Below are 13,698 nucleotides of genomic sequence, written 5' to 3'. Positions count from 1 at the left end.
TGAAAGGTATCCCAGTAGAAACACGACTGCATGAAATATTACACATTAGGCCTGGCGCCCCCATTTTTATGAGACAGGCTCCTCCTCCAAGGGAAAAAAAAAATCCATTGACCTCAAACCTGCATCAGGGGAACCTTAAGACATGTGTTCAGATGCTTGATGAAAAATATTGGGGTTTCGTTGAAGCAGAGGGGTCCAACCGGAAAGTGAAAAATTACCATCGCCATTTTGTCTCGCCACAAATTTTGAACAGTCATAACTTGGCAGACATACAACATATCTGTGCCAAACTTGCCGTGCTTGGTGAGATTTGTACCCTGAAGGGTCCTATAGGGGATCATTTGCATCAACTCTGCACCGCCAACTAGTGGCAATAAAAAGTCAACAAGTCATGGTCCTGAGTTGGAAAAGGGTGGCGTGCCCTCTACTGGTCGGGGATGAGATCCTGCCCCAAGTGGAGGAGTTTAAGTCTCTTGGGGTCTTGTTCATGAGCGAGGGCAGGAAGGAACGGGAGACTGACAGGCGGATCGGTGCAGCATCTGCAGTGATGCGAACTCTGCACCGGTCCGTTGTAGTGAAGAAGGAGCTGAGCCCAAAAGGAAAATTTCTTGATTTACCAGTCGATCTACAGTGCCTTGCAAAAGTATTCGGCCCCATTGAACCTTGCAACCTTTCGCCACATTTCAGGCTTCAAACATAAAGATATAAAATTTTAATTTTTTGTCAAGAATCAACAATAAGTGGGACACAATCGTGAAGTGGAACAAAATTTATTGGATAATTGAAACTTTTTTAACAAATAAAAAACTGAAAAGTGGGGCGTGCAATATTATTCGGCCCCCTTGCGTTAATACTTTGTAGCGCCACCTTTTGCTCCAATTACAGCTGCAAGTCACTTGGTGTATGTTTCTATCAGTTTTGCACATCGAGAGACTGACATTCTTGCCCATTCTTCCTTGCAAAACAGCTCGAGCTCAGTGAGGTTGTTTGTGAACAGCCGTCTTCAGCTCTTTCCACAGATTCTCGATTGGATTCAGGTCTGAACTTTGACTTGGCCATTCTAACACCTGGATACGTTTATTTTTGAACCATTCCATTGTAGATTTGGCTTCATGTTTTGGATCATTATCCTGTTGGAAGATAAATCTCCGTCCCAGTCTCAGGTCTTGTGCAGATACCAACAGGTTTTCTTCCAGAATGTTCCTGTATTTGGCTGCATCCATCTTCCCGTCAATTTTAACCATCTTCTGTCCCTGCTGAAGAAAAGCAGGCCCAAACCATGATGCTGCCACCACCATGTTTGACAGTGGGGATGGTGTGTTCAGGGTGATGAGCTGTGTTGCTTTTACGCCAAACATATCGTTTTGCATTGTGGCCAAAAAGTTCAATTTTGGTTTCATCTGACCAGAGCACCTTCTTCCACATGTTTGGTGTGTCTCCCAGGTGGCTTGTGGCAAACTTTAAACGAGACTTTTTATGGATATCTTTGAGAAATGGCTTTCTTCTTGCCACTCTTCCATAAAGGCCAGATTTGTGCAGTGTACGACTGATTGTTGTCCTATGGACAGACTCTCCCACCTCAGCTGTAAATCTCTGCAGTTCATCCAGAGTGATCATGGGCCTCTTGGCTGCATCTCTGATCAGTTTTCTCCTTGTTTGAGAAGAAAGTTTGGAAGGACGGCCGGGTCTTGGTAGATTTGCAGTGGTCTGATGCTCCTTCCATTTCAATATGATGGCTTGCACAGTGCTCCTTGAGATGTTTAAAGTTTGGGAAATCTTTTTGTATCCAAATCCGGCTTTAAACTTCTCCACAACAGTATCTCGGACCTGCCTGGTGTGTTCCTTGGTTTTCATAATGCTCTCTGCACTTTAAACAGAACCCTGAGACTATCACAGAGCAGGTTCATTTATACGGAGACTTGATTACACATAGGTGGATTCTATATATCATCATCGGTCATTTAGGACAACACTGGATCATTCAGAGATCCTCACTGAACTTCTGGAGTGAGTTTGCTGCACTGAAAGTAAAGGGGCCGAATAATATTGCACGCCCCACTTTTCAGTTTTTTATTTGTTAAAAAAGTTTAAATTATCCAATAAATGTTGTTCCACTTCACGATTGTGTCCCACTTGTTGTTGATTCTTGACAAAAAATTAAAATTTTATATCTTTATGTTTGAAGCCTGAAATGTGGCGAAAGGTTGCAAGATTCAAGGGGGCAGAATACTTTTGCAAGGCACTGTATGTCCCTACCCTCACCTATGGTTACGAGCTGTGGGTCGTGACCAAAACAGATTCATCTTTTAAGGTCGCTTAAAAGTTGGTGGGGACAATTTGAGCATCCTGAAAAGTTGGTAGTGTTATGTCCCTACCGTCACTATGCAAACCTTCGCCCTTGGCACCAGGTTATATGTTACAATACCACCAATAAATTCATATTATTTTAAAAATTGAGTTTTATTTTTGTTTCATATTGCACGCTATATACAAAGTTGTAAGATTAGTCACCAATTTGTAAGGGCATACGTCACTATTTGTAAGATTGCCAATGGCCTCAGGTTACAGGTATGCTCAGATCCCTATTCTCAGTTTCTGAGCAGCTGAAGAGGACAGGATAATAAAATATATACAGTACATTTTTAAATAAATAGATAGTTTTTGATAACGTCTCCCCCTGTGTAACATCACACAACCTTTTGGGAAAAAAAAAAAACATTTATCCGGCCTCAAGGCACTTTGGACTTGGCGGAGGTAATAACATGCTCCTAGACAAAACCTAGCGTCACTCTCCCATTCAAAGACGAGATCTAACACGCCTCTAAACAACACCTGCAAAGTAGGACACTATCAACCGTGTCGACAATTGAGTGACGATTCACTGAGTCATGCCGGGTGATGTCATAGTCAATGTTAAAACTTTGTTTCATTCTAAAGTCACTTTTACTCAGGACTCTTTCAAATATACCCGTATTTGAATGATATTTAACTAGCAGAAGAAGCTGTGAAGCCACAAAAATCAATAATTAAACATTCTCTGCGGAAACACAGCCGTCCTCGAGGGGGGGTTTAATCCGGGAGAATGTTTACAACCCACGTGCGCTGTGTTTAGTCTGTCACGCCCGCGCTGATCGAACCCATGCAGAGTGTTTATCGGAACGCGAGAGCCCGATTGGACGCCGCGCTTCAACCGTGTCAATATTTGCGGATCGCTTGACTCTCGCTTTTTGGACTGGTTTAGTACACGTAGGCAAGGTAAAGCCATGGGTGTGAAAAATAAGGCACGGGGACCATTGGTAGTCAGTAATACATGTGAAATCAAAAAATTTTAGGGTTAGGGTCTGATCTAATTCATTTGCTGCCGTTGACGGCGATAGATGCTCTCCCAGTAAATATGAATTGAACGCATTGTTGTGTTCGTTAACGATGGCGACAACTAAAATATTTTGTCAAAGAATAATTTTTTTCATGACGGTGAGATGACAAAAACGAGTTAAAAAGGTGTTTCAGGAGACTAAAAGATAACGAGATGAATGCCAGTTTTCAGTTTCCATCATAAGTTAACAATGTGTGGCATTTTCCTATCTTTTATGTGTAGTTAGCACGCATCGTAGCAGTGTTTTGGTCGTGTCACTCATGTGACGTGCTTTCTTATCTTGGCTAGATATGCAATGTTGCTTTAGCCTTTTTAAGGTCTGTGTTGAGTGAGCATTACATACTAAATGTAACTTGTAGCATTAGCATAGCGTTCGCGTTAGCACTTAGCAGGGTGAGTGTCGTTGTAGTTTCTGTTCAAAATGAGACATATTCATATTTTATGTGTAGTACGTCAGCCTGCTTTAGAGCAGTGTTTAGGAAGTCCTTCAAAGTCGGTCGCAGTTCATGCTTGCTTGTTTTGAAACGCACGGTAGGATTTGTTTTTTTATATTGACAAGACGTAATATGCAATGTTGCTTTAGATTTTAAAGGTCTGTGCTGAGTAATCATCATACATGAAATGTAACGTGTAGTGTTAGCATTAGCATTAGCATTAACATGTGGTGAGCTTCCTCTTAAACTTTTGGACAACTTTTTTTACATACAGTTCCCAGCGTCCAGATTGGTATAATTAAAAATAATGTAATGTTTTCCTACTGGGTGTGTATTATCATCACCAAGTTGACGTTGTCTATGTATACATTACTATATGCGCTCGTCTGTCTATGTTCATTTGAAATAGCTGGAAACTAATTTATTTTTTGGTGAAAACCTTTGAATTTTATAGATGAAACAGTTTTAGTTTTCATCAACGAAAACTCGACTAAAATATGACTAGGACAAGTAAATATTTTCAGCCAAAAGACTGAGACTAAGATAAAAATCAGAAGGGCTGCCAAGAACAATGCTGATTGGACGTTTACCAACATCAATGGGAGCTCATGAGTTAAGAATCCAAAAATCTTTTTTATGAAATAAAGTCTTATTTGGCTTTCTTTGTGTGTTTTTGTAAAATTAATTCCAATATAATTCCTTATTTATTTCTTTTCACTTATCATTAAATAAAAATCTAATTAGCACTAATGAATTGCACTAAACTTAATTCGGGTAATTTTTGTTGTTGTTGTTATTTTTTCTTGAAATACCAGGCAAGGTTTATTTTGACATTTTTATAACAGCATATTTAGAAGAAGAAAAAAATACTGGACTATACTCGATACATGAATTAATTAAATTAATAATAAATGAATTGTACAATAGCATTAAAATGAATTAGAATGATTTTTTATTTGACTTTTTTAAAGCTTAAAAAAAATATATATATATTTTCATTAGGGCTGTCAAAATTATCGCGTTAATGGGCGGTAATTAATTTTTTAAATTAATCACGTTAAATATTTGAAGCAATTAACGCACATGCCCCGCTCAGACAGATTTAAATGACAGTAGAGTGAAATGCCCACATGTTAATTGTGTTTTATGGAGTTTTGCCGCCCTCTGCTGGCGCTTGCGTGAGACTGATTTTATAGGCTTCAGCACCCATGAGCATTGTGTAAGTAATTATTGACATCAACAATGGCGGGCTAGTAGTTTATTTTTTGATTGAAATTTTTACAAATTTTATTAAAACGAAAAAATTAAGAGGGGTTTTAATATTATTAATAATATATATTAATATTATATTTTAAATTTCTATAACTTGTACTAACATTTATCTTTTAAGAACAAGTCCCTCTATCCATGGATCGCTTTAACAGAATGTTAATAATGTTAATGCCATCTTGTTGATTTATTGTTATAATAAACAAATACAGTCCCTATGTGCTGTATGTTGAATGTATATATCCATCTTGTGTCTTATCTTTCCATTCCAACAATAATTGACAGAAAAATATGGCATATTTTATAGATGGTTTGAATTGCGATTAATTGCGATAAATTAATTTTTAAGCTGTAATTAACTCGATTAAAAATTTTAATCGTTTGACAGCCCTAATTTTCATACATGAAACTTCATATAAATTTCATTTTTACACATTTTATCCATGAAACTTTTATCTCTTTACACTACACATTAAAAGCACAAAATATGTTTTCATTATCTCAACATGATTTTTTTGGACACTTTTTGGACAGCTAAGAATGTTAAAATATCCATTCATTCTATCATCTTCTGAACTGCTTACCCTCGCGAGGATCACGGGGGTGCTGGAGCCTATCCTGTCCATCAACGTGCAGGAGGCATGGTTGACTCTTACTCGTTCTTTAAAAATATTGCTTTATGACAGCAGCAATTGTCTATATAATATTATTTTTGTTGCATTCTTAATGAACTCATATAGAAAAATCCTCCATATAGTCTGCAAAAGCAGTAACTATCATCACGTGCATAAAATTGCTCATTATCAAGGTGCATTAAAAGCTGCTACAAGTGTGCAAAAAAATGACTATTACAATGAAACAATCCACAAAAGAATGTCTAAAAAGCCTGTAATCCTTGAAATGAAAAAGCTTCATTGTGCTTACCTTTATTTGTTGGGGTTTTAATCCTCTCTTATAAATGGGACCTCTCCTAATATTGGCATCCAACGCACAAAGCGCGCAGCTCTCGTTCTGACAGATAGACGCTTCTCCTGCGTGGAGTTTTTGTGCAGTGAGGCAGCGTGGAGAGAGACTCCCACTATAGAGAGAGTGAGCAAGAGAGAGAGAGTGAGTGAGTGCAGGGGGTTGGGTGTGTGTGCGTGCGTGTGTAAAATGACCCCCACGTGTAGCCTTAGGGGGGGTGACGTAGAAGGTAAACATGACACCAAAACGTGTAGGAGAGCAACATTTACTCCCCCCAAAAAACTTTGTAGATTTGGTATGTATTTAAGGATGGAGCATTACCTTCTTTGGGTATTGAAAAATCTGTCAAAATACGGTAAAATGTCATGTAGCTACATTTACTCTGTTACTTGAGTATCTTTTTGAAGAAAAGTGTACATCTAAGAGTAGTTTTACTAAGCCATACTTTTTATTTGAGTAGATTTGTGAGGAAGAAACACTACTCTAACTCCGCTACTTTAGGCTACACAAGCCATTTCTATTTTCCTCTTTATTCTACGTATAAGATTTTTTTTTTTTTTTTTGCCAGGGACGCCAATAGTGGCGCTACCAATTTCACCAATGAGACGTCGCAACAATAATCACATAACTCCATTATACCCGTCAGACTCAAGCTTGCCGTTCTATGATCAGGCCGACCTGTTCAATTACGTGGCGTGTTTAAAGCACCGTAAAAAATTAAGTATTTTACATAGAGTGCTGCTGTCAACATGACTCGAAAGCGCAGATTTTAACCTCTTTCCCAGTTTTTATTTGGCACCGATTGACCATGGAAAACTGAAGATATGGTACTTTTAGTTTCATAATAGGAAATATTTTTTCTCCACTAGAAGGCACTCATGCTCTTTGGACAAGTGATGCTTCATTTCTGTATTTTTTTTTTTTTTTTCCATCTCTACGGAATTCAATGATTTTTTTTTTTTTTTAAATTCTTTGGCTTAATGTGGTTATGTAGGAGGTTATCATCTTATTGTTCAAAGTATAATAATAACAGTTCATATAGATAATGTATGTGAAAAATATGTTTATAGTCTCGTTTTTGTCGATGAAAACTCAAGACTAATTTCGTCTAGTTTTAGTCGACGTTTAGTAAAAATGTTTTCGTCCAAAAGAAAAAAAAAAAAAAAACATACTCCCATAATAAATAAAAAATTCCAACTATTTCGAATGAACATTGACAGACTAGCACATATTGTAGTGTCTACAAGGACAACACCAACTTGGTGATAATACAGCAGGAAAACTTTAATTATACCCACCTGGATGCCATACACTGTATTCGAAAAGCTGTCAGAGAGTTTAAGCGGAAACTCGCCGTTAGCATTTACCTAATGTTAACCTGAACGGGAATGCTATGCTAATGCTATGAGTTACATTTAGTGTTTGATCATCACTCAGCACAGACCTTTAAAGGCTAATGCAACGCTAAATATTCTCTCTGGCCAAGAAAACAAATCCTACTGTGCGTGCAAGCCTGTATGGACACTGGAGACTACACACTAATGAGTCGGGGGGGGGGGGGCACAGGATGTCACATGAGTGACACAAACAGACACTGCTATATTGCTGGCTAATTGCAAATGAAATGTCACACATTGTGAACATGTGACGGAAACTATAGGGGCATTTTTGTCGCATTCACGTCTCGTCTGATGAAAACTGGCATTCATCTCATTTAGTCTCCCAAAACTAGGGCTGTCAAACGATTAAAATTTTTAATCGAGTTAATTACAGCCTAAAAATTAATTAATCGTAATTAATCGCAATTAAAACCATCTATAAAATATGCCATATTTTTCTGTAAATTATTTTTGGAATGGAAATATAAGACACAAGACGGATATATACATTCAACATATGGTACATAAGTACTGTATTTGTTTATTATAACAATAAATCAACAAGATGGCATTAACATTAACATTCTGTTAAAACGATCCATGGATAGAAAGACTTGTAGTTCTTAAAGGATAAATGTTAGTACGAGTTATAGAAATTTTATATTAAAGCCCCTCTTAATGTTTTTGTTTAAATAAAGTTTGTAAAATTTTCGATCAAAAAATAAACTAGTAGCTTGCCATTGTTGATGTCAATAATTACACAATGCTCATTGTGCTTAAACCTATAAATTCACTCGCACCAAAGTGCCAGCAGAGGGAGACAAAAAACACAAGTAACAAGTGGACATGTCACTGTGCTGTCATTATAATCTGTTTGAGCAGGGCATGTGCGTTAATTGCATCAAATATTTTAACGTGATTAATTTAAAGAAAATTAATTACCGCCTGTTAACGCGAGATAAAAAATGTTTTTATGCATAGCAAATGACCGTCTAAAGTGCTAGTCACATGATCTGTTCGAAAAACAATTTTGACCCGTTAAATATAAAATAAAATATATTGAAATAAAAGAAAATATATAAAATTTATAAAATATATATTTTTTGTTCATTGCATTCATTTTTGTAGCCGTTGTATTGCTTTACCTCTTTTATATAAATAGGAAAGTCAATAATATGCAATGACACTGTTCGACCACCAGGGGGGCCTGGCCCCCCTTTAAAATCCGTATATTGCTACGAGTTACATTTAGTGTTTGATGATCACTCAGTACAGACCTTTAAAGGCTAAAGCAACATTAAATATTCTCTCTGGCCAAGAAAACAAATCTTACCGTGTGTGCAAGCCTGCATGGAGACTGAAGACTACACACTGATGAGTCGGAGGAGGGGCGGGGCGCAGGATGTCACATGAGTAACACAAACAGACACTGCTATGATGCAGGCTAACTACACAAGAAATGTCACACATTGTGGACATGTGACGGAAACTATGGACGCATATGTGTCGTGTTCTCGTCTCGTCAGACATAAACTGGCATACATCTTGTTTAGTCTCCCAAAACACATTTTTAGCTCGTTATTAGAGATGTCCCGATCGTTCGGGATGGATCGGGTCCGATCACGTCATTTTCAAAGAATCGGAATCGGCAAAAAATATCGGACATGCCTTTTTTTATTATGTATATATTTTTTAATTAAATCGTTTTCTAATTGTATTTAACGTTACAGACATAATATGTTACACTCATCCAGAGTCTTTAGTTTAGGCTTAAGGTAGGGTTATCAAATTTATCCCGTTAACGGCAGTAATTAATTTTTTTTGTTAATTTATCATGTTAAAATATTTAACGCAATTAACGCATGCGCTGCACGACCCACTCACGCATTGTCACGTTCAATCTGTAGTGGCGCCGTTTTACCTATATATAGAGCTAAAAGGCAGCGTAAAATGAGTAGAGTGAATTTCGGCAGCCTTTGGAGCCATTTTTTAATTGGCTAAAGCCTTACAATCCCTCTCCCTACGATTAGGAATATCGTGGGAAGCAAAGTGGGGAAGAAAGGTAGTAATTGATCTTTTTCTTAACACCTTATGTTATTTCTCAACGCAGAGAAGATACGTAATCAATTGGTACCACTACGCACAGTCATGGTTGCACTTCCCATCATGCATTTGGGCAGAACAGTTAAATGGCTACAGTATCATTTACTGAAAGCTCAACAAATACACTAGATGGCAATATTTAGTCACAACATACAAAGTCACATTTATCCTTTAAGAATTACAAGTTTTTCTATCCGTGGATCCCTCTCACAGAAAGAATGTTAATAATGTAAATGCCATCTTGAGGATTTATTGTCATAATAAACAAATACAGTACTTATGTACTGTATGTTGAATGTATATATTCGTCCGAGTTTTATTCATTTTTTTTCTTAATGCATTGCCAAAATATATATGATCGGGAAAAATTATCGGGAATGATTGGAATTGAATCGGGAGCAAAAAAACAAACAAACAATCGGATCAGGAAATATCGGGATCGGCAGATACTCAAACTAAAACGATCGGGATCGGATCGGGAGCAAAAAAAAACACGATCGGAACAACCCTACTCGTTATCATCTCGTCGTCACCTGGGGAAAAAAAAGTGTTGATGAAATATTTTCGCGGTTGTCATCGTTGACGAAAACAACACACTAAATGGCCCAAAATCAACAGGAAGAGACTGAAAAATCAACAGCAAATGACTTGAAATGGCCTAATATTAAACTCATTAGTTGCCATTGACCACCACAGACGTCCAATTCGTTTGAACTGGGAGGATGGCAGCGAATGAACGTTCATTCGCTGCCATCCCCCCAGTGCAAACGGATTGGACGTCTACTAGTGATAAACTCAATTCAATTCACAGCAGAGGGATGAAAAGCGCTTGTTTTTCTGTTTATTATGTTTATTTTCTTTATATACTGTAAGATAATCGTTACTGTCAGCCTTGTATTGCAAATCCTATCTTATCGTGAGGTACTCAGATGTTCCCACCCCTCGTGACAACCCATTGATTGATTGATTGATGATCTTTATTGTTGTGTGCTGAATGACTGATTAAGTGTTTCTTCTGTGAACACGATTAACATTAAATGCGAATATTCTACTATTCATCTTCTTTACTATGGTTTGTTTCAGTGATTAACACATGTGATTGATACTTGCTGTCCTCCATTTTGTTTTTATGAGGGTCATCCGCCCAGTTTGTCGGCCAACGACATGAAACAAAAAATGTTGTTTTTGACGTGGAGTTGGCGGGAGTAAAGAGATAAAGTGGTGAACCACACCTGTATTTCATTCCTAAGTTCATCACTCCTGACAGGTGTCAGATGAGTGAGGGAGCACATGATAACACACAAGAACACACATGGAACGACATCAGTCAGTGAGGTTGGAATGAGTTCCATTTTCAGTTTGGGGGGAAAAAAAGTGTTCTACAATAATACAAATTTAAGTGTTATGTAACTATATTATTAATTATGACTTATTTGAAAATATATATTTTTCAGCTAAATTAATTTTAAAAGTTAGATTCACACATTTTTAATTCAAATCAAACAGCAACAATATTTTACTAACTAGAAAATGAAATTTCTGGGAAAATTACGATGGTAGCAGGCGATTTTGGCCATTAGAAATGAATGGATATTTTTTGGGGGTTGGCCAAAATTTGCCAAAATCATGCCCATTCATTTCTAATGGCCAAAATTTCCCATTCATTTCCAATTGCCCTATTGTCCATTCATTTCAAAAGCACAAAACCTTTCATTCACGCCTTTTGATGTCCAACACAAGTGCCCTGATATTAGCAGGAAGTGACCTTGAAATGCCCCAAAATTAACAAGACGTGAGATTGACCCTATATGAACAGGAAGTGACACTGCAATGCTCCCGCAAAAACAGGACGTTACCCTGAAATGCCCTGAAATCAATGGGTAGTAACCCTGGAATGCCTCAAAATCAACAGGAAGTGACCCATTATGTACAGGAAGTGAACTCGAAATGCTCCAAAATAAACAGGAAGTGACCCGATTATATACAGAAAGTCCAAGATGCCTCAAGATCAACATAGAGTGAACCCTATATAGCAACCATCAAGGCCACAATTTCTCTAGAAATTGCATTTTCTAGTCATAAATTTAAAAAAAAAATGCAGTTTTGATTTTTGTGATATTACCATAAATTTAATGTTGTCAGATAATTTGTTTAAAAAAAATGCGAAATACCACCAGATTGTTTCTCACGCGCACCAGAAACTGTCTGGCAAACAACAACAAGCATTTTAGAGCATTTTAGTTAGCGGACTTTTGCTATGCAAGTTAGCCATTGCAAAAATGCAACAATTGGCTAACTTGCATAGCAGAAGTCTGCTAGCTTAAATGCTATATCATGTTAAATGTTCACAATAGCAAAAGTCAGTTAGCTTAAATGCTACATAATGCTAATGTGTACTACAATTGGCTAACTTACATCGCAAAAGGCCGCTAGCTTAAATGCTATATCACGCTAATGTTTACGATAGAAAAAGTTTGCTAGCTTAAATGCTATATAATGCTAATGTTTACAGCAGTTGGCTAACTTGCATCGCAAAAGTCTGCTACCTTAAAGGCTAAATCATGCTGAATGTTGACAATAGCAAAAGTCAGTTAGCTTAAATGCTACATAATGCTAATGTGTACAACAATTGGCTAACTTGCATCGCAAAAGTCCGCTAGCTTAAATGCTATATCACGCTAATGTTTACGATAGAAAAAGTCCGCTAGCTTAAATGCTATAAAATGCTACTGTTTACAACAATAGCGTACCGCACGTAGCACGTCACCTTTGGGCATTAATATTCACGTTAGCAACTGTTGCTGGGGGGGGGGGGGGGGGGGTCAAACTCGCATTTGTCCCTTATGCTAGATGGATGTAAAATAGTGTACGAACGAGATGTTTACTGAGCTAAATCTACCAATTTTGTCCGAAAATGATGTCCTTGGTGCCAAATTCACTGGAAAGATGTGGAAGAACATACAAATGTTAATTTAAAAAGATAGATCTTCTATCACCAGAATAAGTAAGAATAAGTAATAAGTATTTGATACGCTGCCAATGGGTTTTCCCATTAGCAGTGTATCAAATACTTGTTCTACCCATGGTATGCCCTGTCTTTCTTATATATTATATCCTCTGGTTGTCTTATGTCTCTTACCTTCTTGGGGTGTAATTTATATTGCTATTTTTGTGTAGCGATCGCAAATGCTACTCAGTGACACCCAACGAACACTTTAAATTTTTTCATTAATAACAAGTCTTAATTCTATTAATTTATTTACACTTCACCCTTACGAAGGTTGTTTCATTACAACAGAAAAGGTAAAGCTGCTAAATCTGGAGCCATGGCTAATTTATTGAAATATCCGTATTTTAGAAAAATAGGCCTACATGACTATTGTGATATATAATTTTTTTTTTTTTTCAGGTCATTCATTGTCAGACAGAAGCAGTACGACAAAACGCCACGCTAAAAAATATGTAAAGAATATCAAAATGGCTTACCTCTTCGGGGCAGGCTGTGGCAGGCAATTTTCATCTGTATGGCCCGCAACAAAATGTGTACTGTATATGAAGGTGAATGGCTTCACTTTGCTGTTGTTAAACTGGTCTTTTACACGTCCGCACAAGTTGATCCATTGTTCACATTTTTCCCTCTGAGTTTTTGGCTTCGGGAAACGTATGAAGAAAACATCCTTCATATGTGGACGTTCGTAATGTCTAAAGTCGTTTTATACAAGTTCCATAGCAGCAGTGTTTACTCAGCATGTTCTTTTATGGAAGATTACCGGCAGATAACAAGCAGTACTAGCATGGGTTGTATGCGAGTGTGCTTTTATGTTGACCCTCTTCCGGTTTACGATGGTGATGTCATGCAGCCTTGCATTCGTGCGGTACGCTATTGGCTAACTTGCATAGCAAAAGTCCGCTAACTCAAATGCTATATAATGCTAATGTTTACCAGATTGTGTCTGGTGCGCACCAGACTGTTTAAATTTATTTATTGCTGTCGATGCTGCTTTCGGGGCTCCGTAATTCATCGCTAGATATAGCCAGTAATTATTATTATTTTGTAAAAAATGAAAATAAATTTGCATGTATATTTTTAAATGTATTGCAATGCGATTTACCATTTCTAACTCAATTAAAGAACAACAGTGAGTGCAATGCACCATTGACTACAGTAAGACAC

The 13,698-nt window shown here is 37.3% G+C and overlaps 1 protein-coding gene across 1 annotated transcript in view; it reads right to left on the bottom strand.

The window, feature by feature from the left end:
• Nucleotides 1–6,151, bottom strand: part of LOC130914915 (protein FAM110C-like) — a 39,221-nt gene extending 33,070 nt beyond the window's left edge. Inside the window, exon 1 of the mRNA XM_057834506.1 lies at nt 6,004–6,151. The gene's annotated coding sequence lies outside the window, so the exon portion shown is untranslated. The remainder of the gene's footprint in view (nt 1–6,003) is intronic.
• Between the last annotated feature and the right edge of the window lie 7,547 nt (nt 6,152–13,698).

The sequence above is a fragment of the Corythoichthys intestinalis genome, chromosome 4 (assembly GCF_030265065.1).
Source record: "Corythoichthys intestinalis isolate RoL2023-P3 chromosome 4, ASM3026506v1, whole genome shotgun sequence".
Taxonomy (NCBI): domain Eukaryota; kingdom Metazoa; phylum Chordata; class Actinopteri; order Syngnathiformes; family Syngnathidae; genus Corythoichthys; species Corythoichthys intestinalis.
Note: the sequence above shows the minus strand (reverse complement) of the source record. Positions and strands in the feature narration are given on the sequence as shown.